A 6,949-nucleotide genomic window follows, 5' to 3' on the forward strand; every position below is an offset into this window, starting at 1 on the left:
TTCATTATCAATTTGGGTTTGTTTTTGTTTCTCCAGCCACAATCATTAACCACACAATCACTGGTGGCCAGCACACATAAGGAATCAAAGAGTGGTAAGACGGCGGGAGATCATTTAGCCATGAAGACACGGTTTAGCAAATCAGGCTCGATGATAACTTGCCTACATGTAAAGGAAAGAAAAAAGGTGCACTGTAGCAGAACAACAGCCAATTCACATTTGCACAACAGAAAGAGACTATGATCTGCAACAGAAGAACCAGTCAGTGATAATTCATACCACACTGCCTGGCAGAGAGCTACAACCCATTCAGCCCATCCTCTCTCATTTCCATGCAGCTGCTAGCAGACAAACTAAAAGATACAATAAATGATGAATGCCATGTTTTGATATTTTAAATTCTGAGAGCCACACTCTTGCACAAGCTTCAAGGAACGCCATGTTCCCCATGTGTGCACTGCCTGAGCTGTCTCAGTGGCTACCCCTACCTCCAGAAAATACACACATCCTATATATTTTAGATAGAATTTTAACTACACTACAGTAACCCCTTGTATAAAACATATTAATGTGTTTGTTTTTTTTATTCAGAATATATATTCATATGTGATGTTAACGCCAGAATCGGCGTCTAACTACAACTTTCATAACACCATGTGACCACCATCTGCTGGTCTGAGCATTGTCATTCCCAGTGTCTCCAAGTTCAGCTTCGAAGACCGTAGAAAGCCCAGAAACCAAGCCCCAAGTAGTAATTCCCCCTGAATATCACAAATTCTAAGAATTCTTCAGCAAGAATTCTTAGAATTTGTGATACCTCTGAGACAGGGAAGGGGGTAATCCTCACACAGCGATTTGGAGAAAGACCTAGTGGCAATATTCTCCAGGAAGTTGCCGAGCGTAAATAAGACATCAGCAACGGGGAACTCCTTGCTGTGAAACTGGCATTGGAAGAATCATCCATTCTTAATTTTCACAGTCCATAAGTACCTCGAGTATATGAAGTCGGCTAAGAGACTGAATACCCGCAAAGCACGCTGGGCCCTAATTTTTCGCCAGGTTTGAGGTCACCATCTCGTATTAACCTGGGTCCAAAAACACCAAAGCTCCCTCTCCTGTATATATCCAGCCCCAGAGAAACCTTCGAAGAATGCATTCTTCCATAGTCACATTTTGTAGGTATATAACCTGGGACATTGGTTGAGAGACAGAAAACACACCAGAGGTGAGAACTCCCACACACTGCTCAATAGGAAAAAAATATGTGACCTATCATGTCCATGACAAGTTGATCAGGTGGCTCACGCCTCCCCTGCTATGAGACACCCCGGCACTCACAGAACACATCAACTAGTACAGTGCAAATACTGGTGGCCCCACATGCTCCAAGCTATCCACAGGTTCATCTCTTCTTGTTCTATCTATGCCCAAGCCAAAGTACCTCAAACCCTGTCTGCAGGAAAACTACTCCCTCTACCTACTCCACAGAGACCATGGTCATACTTAGCTATCGACTTTGTTACAGATCTCCCCTCATCGCAGAACAACACGGTCATCATAGTGATTATCAACCATTTTTAAAAGACCCTTCATCTGCCATTTGCCTTCAAAATGCCAGTGCTGATCTTCAATCATGCTTAGGTACTTTGGCATCCCAGAGGACATAGTGAGTGACCAGGAAGCTCAGTTCACATATTGTGGGGAGGGTTCATGGAGAAACTTGGAATCTCAGTGAACTTAATGTCAGGATATCATCCCCAGGCTAATGGCCAAGTGGAGAGAACCAATCAGGAGATAGGATGCTTTTTGCGAACAGTCAGGAGGACTGGGCACAATTCCTACCGGGCAGAATATGCACAAAATTTCCCCCAAAATTCAGCAACCAAGCACCCTTCCAATGAGGATACTAACCACCTTTGTTACTGTGGAACGCCAACCTTACTGATTCTCCCACAGTGGAGGACTGGTTTAGGCAGAGTGAGTTTGTATGGGAACAGGCCCACCAACACCTGGAATATATGGTCCAAGTAACCAAGGAATTCGCAGATCTATGCAGAGGAGTAACAGGCAACTGGGTATGGCTGTCAACTAAAAATCTTTGCATTACCAAAGGATGCAGACAATTATCACCTCACTACATCGGCCCATTCAAGACTCTTCAGAGAACGAAAAAGGTCACATACAAACTGGACCTGCCACATCACAACCCGCTAGCCCCGTTGTATCATGTCTCCTGACTAAAGCCTTTAACACCAGGCCTCCTCACAGAAAGCAACCCGCCCCCGCTCTTCCAGTGCCCCTCGACATTAAAGGAGAACCAGCTCCTTTTTGGGTCCTGTCATGTCAACGTCTGAATTGGTGTCTAACTACCACTGCCATGGTCTACAAACATGGCCGCCACGGACTCCAACTCCCAGCACACACATTCAAACTCACCTGATTACTGATCACACTCACTCATTGTGAAGTATAATGCTCTGTGTTTGCATACCAGTCATTACCAAGCCTTATATATTGTCATAATCTTTCTCGTTTTGAACTTGTTTCTGGCTTCCTCATTTTTGCTCTTGCCTAGCCTAGTGAATACTATTTGTACCATGCCTGCCCTTAGCCTTTTCTCTGACCCTGTTTTTTCTTCACATATTGGATTTGTCTGTAAACTTTAATAATAAAGCTATTGTGTACCTTTTGTGTATCTGCCTCCTGACATCATACATTTCTTTTCCACTGTTACAGAGTAAAAAATAATAATGTATTAATAATGTAATCCCAGAAGACTGTAAACCAGTTAAACAGTATGTGACAGTGTGTGCAAATTTTCAATTATTTAATTTCAAGACTCAGCAGTTTCCTGTTGAAAGTCTACACTTCAGTCTGACTTATTTACTCTTACTTGAGTAATTTTCATGATCACTGCTTTTACTTTTACTCAAGTGAATTATTACTAGACTAGCAGTATTTTTACTCTTACTACAGTACTTTTGCTATCACTGAGTATCAGGTCTTAATAGAGAGCTGAACCCCACACTTTTACAAGCACTGGGAAATATGCTCACTCTTTTCCAGTGTGCACATAAAATGAAAAATATCCCCAAGGTATCACTTAATCTTTGCCTTCAGCAGATTTATTTTCTCTTACCACAAACTGCATTAATTCTTGGAGTGCTAGGCCATTAAATTATTGGGAAACAATGAAACTAAATTTAGTTTAAAGCAGACCTGCACATTATTGTTCTGGATGAGTTACTATATAAATTACTATTGATAACTAGAGACAAATTCCCCCTTTCCCTTACATACTAATTATATGGTTAATGTTACATAAAGCTCTAAGCCCCAAAGGAAGAGTTAAACAATAATTTTTACTCAGCCAATAGTGGCTGTGTTGAGTAAATGGTAAATCAAATTGCACATCTTTTGTTATATTAATAATGATACAGCACATTTCATTCTCCTTCCATTTCACCTCTTGAACTAGTGAACGCTCAGCTTTCACTGACTTAAATGTTTGGATGCCCAGTAGGGCTATACGTGGTGGAGATGGAATGCACTAAATGGTAGACAGTTAATGTAAATGGAGCATGGGCAAAAGAGTACTTTGGATCAGACTCAATGAACAATCAAAGAAGCGTAAGCAATTGTCCATGGGCTCAAGTTGGATGCCATGGTCAATTAATTCTTAGGCAGAGCTGCAATCCTTAACATTCAGCCTCTTTGAGGCAGCCTTTAAAAATGAGCAAAGTCTTTTTAATTATCATTTTGTTGCTCACTATAGTACCATAAAAGAGGCAGTATTCAACATTAATGTCTCACTAACAACATTTCGGAGAGGGCTCTGATGAAGATCAGATGTGGCCTGCACTGACGATTTGTATGATGAAATGATGCCATAGACCAGGTCATAAGAATTTGTCACCCCTTAATTGCACATCTTCCATGGCGAGCTTGTTTTTTTTTTTATTGCTTTCTCCTTTATGTTTTCGGCCCGTTCTGATTTTTTAATCATTTCTGTTCTTTCCGTCTGTCCTTTCATCTGATCTGATGTCACCCATGAGAAACACATTTACCTAGAATACATGAGGGGATGTTTAAAACCCAGGCCTGTTGCATTATTAAAATCAGATGGACAGTGTGGTGTGGGTGCCAGTGTGCATGTCAAATACAGACAAGCTCAAGACAACAGGCACATAATATGAGTCAGCCAGTGGCGACTTACTGCAGGAATGCTACCTCTAAATGCTGAACATTTAGAAAGAAAACATACACAGGAAAACACAGCTTCTGAGAACCTAGGCCGTGCCAGAAGTTCCCATGCTGGCCTGTGCTTGAGGCGAATGGAGCACGACACAAGAATGTTGTGTGGCAAATACCAGAACCTGTGGGCAGCCCTGTTGGAAATAGGCAAATTATGCCAGGATAGATTTTCTGACACCCTTTGCTTATCTCTGGCATAAGAGGAGGGGAAAGACCCAGCTTGCTCCTCAGGGTCATTGCTATCCACACCACATGCAAGGTGTCTCAAAAAAGCGTCTGAATTCTGCTCTGCGTCAGTTTGAAGCTCTAAAATAAACCAGCAAGGGAGAAGTCGTTCCCAATTAGTGGCAACTTCAGCTGGCCTGCTTAGCACTGCTGTCTACAATTACCCTCCTGGTTAGGGCACCACGCTTGTGCTCTACAGTGCTTGCCAATGTTTACAGAGAGAAACTTCATGCAGAAGCTCTGATTTCCCACCATTCTGTCAGACCTCATGGCTGACATGGAAGCAAACTAATAAAAAAGCAATTAGTCAAAATGACATGAGGTGACAGAATTAAATGATGTGCTGATATACTGTATCTATACTCTACGACTTATAATGCAGCAACAGCTTAACAGTCTAGAAAGGACATCAGCCAATATTCACAGACAACTGATTAGATTTCAGTTTGTGCACTGTGATCTCCATACTCCCTTTTCAACTCATGAGAGAAGCAAAGGATTGTGTTTATCATTATTTTCAAACACAGTTTAGGGAATTTTATTTTATGCCTTTCATTTAACTAGCAATCAGTCATTCGTGGTGTATTTCCCTTAAATGTTTACTTTGTCATCCTGACTGATTGTATGAAGTTCTGCACCTCAGCGTATATGTAACTTAACACAGATCAGCCCAGGATGGCCAAGTTTCCATCAAACTTTGGGAATTTAGTCCGCTTGGCTTCATAACAGTTCACCTCCCAGAAGAATGGGAGACACCAGGATACTACTGGCTTAATTCATTCACAGCTTGTCCATAGGATACTGAATGTCATCTCTATTCAGTAGACTTGAATCTCAGTTTGACCAATATAATCAGAAGTATAGCTAACTGAGGTGAATCAAACCAGTAAACAAGATTTTTTATTTATTTATTTTTTTGTATAATATTCACCCCAAAGGAAAAAAACAAGGCAAGCTTCTAATTTGCGTGACATTTTTATTTAAGAAATATGGACTTCCTAGCCATTTTCAAATGTAATAATTCTCAGTGGCGTGACTATTGTAATAACCTTTCGACTGATTTAATTTAATTACATCGAATAATAAACAGTCACGTCACACGCTTAGGAAAAAACTCTGTGAAACGTAGAGATTTGGGATATTTTATTCAGGTGGCTTTCACAATAACAGCTTATTAAAAAAAAAAAACAGTCTTGTCACAGTTACAATTACAGGGCAGAATCGATGGAGAAACCCAACTGAGGTGACAAGAAAGGAACAAATTACCTGAGCTGATTATTTTGGTTATGGCCAACCAAACCAATGTGTAAACACAGCTGTCTTTTCCCGTCTGCCGGGCAATTAGTTCCTATGATGAAAACATTTTAATAAGTTGTCCTTAAATTGTGTTTACTATTATTTGTGTATACAACGGATCCATTTCACGTCACGCGGTAATTTAATAATCCTAACCTGTCATTACGACCGGTTTCACAATGTTTCCAAACTCAATATGATAGTTTTGGCATTATGGGAAGCAGGCAGAACTCGCCTCAGAAGACTTTATTTTACGGAAAGCCCCAAATTGTTATAGGAAATGTTAGCTTTAACCGAAGCAGCGAGTTTCACGGAGGTTTTTAAATGCGCGCCTCCAGATGGGAATATTTAGTAAGACTAAAACATTTCTTGCTGTATTTTTTCCCCTTCTTCCTCTGAATAAATTATATTATGCTCCTTTAGCTAATTAAAACATCATGAAAGCGGCAGGATATTATGCAAAGACAATAACTGAAATCTGGTCGTTAAGGTAGAGCTAACTTCATCACAGGTCTGAGAAAAGGGGAGGGTGATTATTATTTCACTAGATTTTATTTTCTTTAGGAATAACTCTTTTCCGATTTCGTGCATTTACTCGGTTGTAGCAAATATAGCTTTAGGGAAATGTGAAGAAAATCGTATAAGCGGTCATGAATAACTGTAAATTCAAAATGAAACATATAGTAAAGTTAAAGCAAAATTTCGCCCCGAATTATGTGCAATCATAATAATATTAATAATGGAACGGGCTATTAATATATATATATATATATATATATATATATATATATTGTTATGATTGCTACAAACACACACACATGCATATATCTATCTATCTATCTATCTATTTAAATATATATTAAAATATACTTAAATATATATGCGTGTGTGTGTGTATAGTAATCATAACAGTAATCATAATAATATTAATAATGGAGGGGGCTATTAATATATATATATATAATTCAGGTGGCTTTCTTTTCATCTTCTTTTCTTTTTCTTCTTGTTATTTTATATATATATATATATATATATATATATATATATATATATATATATATATATGTATATATATATATATATATATATATATATATATATATATATATATATATATATATATGTGTGTGTGTGTGTGTGTGTGTGTGTGTGTGTGTGTGTAGAATATATATAT

Source organism: Pangasianodon hypophthalmus, chromosome 7 (genome assembly GCF_027358585.1).
Source record: "Pangasianodon hypophthalmus isolate fPanHyp1 chromosome 7, fPanHyp1.pri, whole genome shotgun sequence".
In the NCBI taxonomy this organism is placed as follows: domain Eukaryota; kingdom Metazoa; phylum Chordata; class Actinopteri; order Siluriformes; family Pangasiidae; genus Pangasianodon; species Pangasianodon hypophthalmus.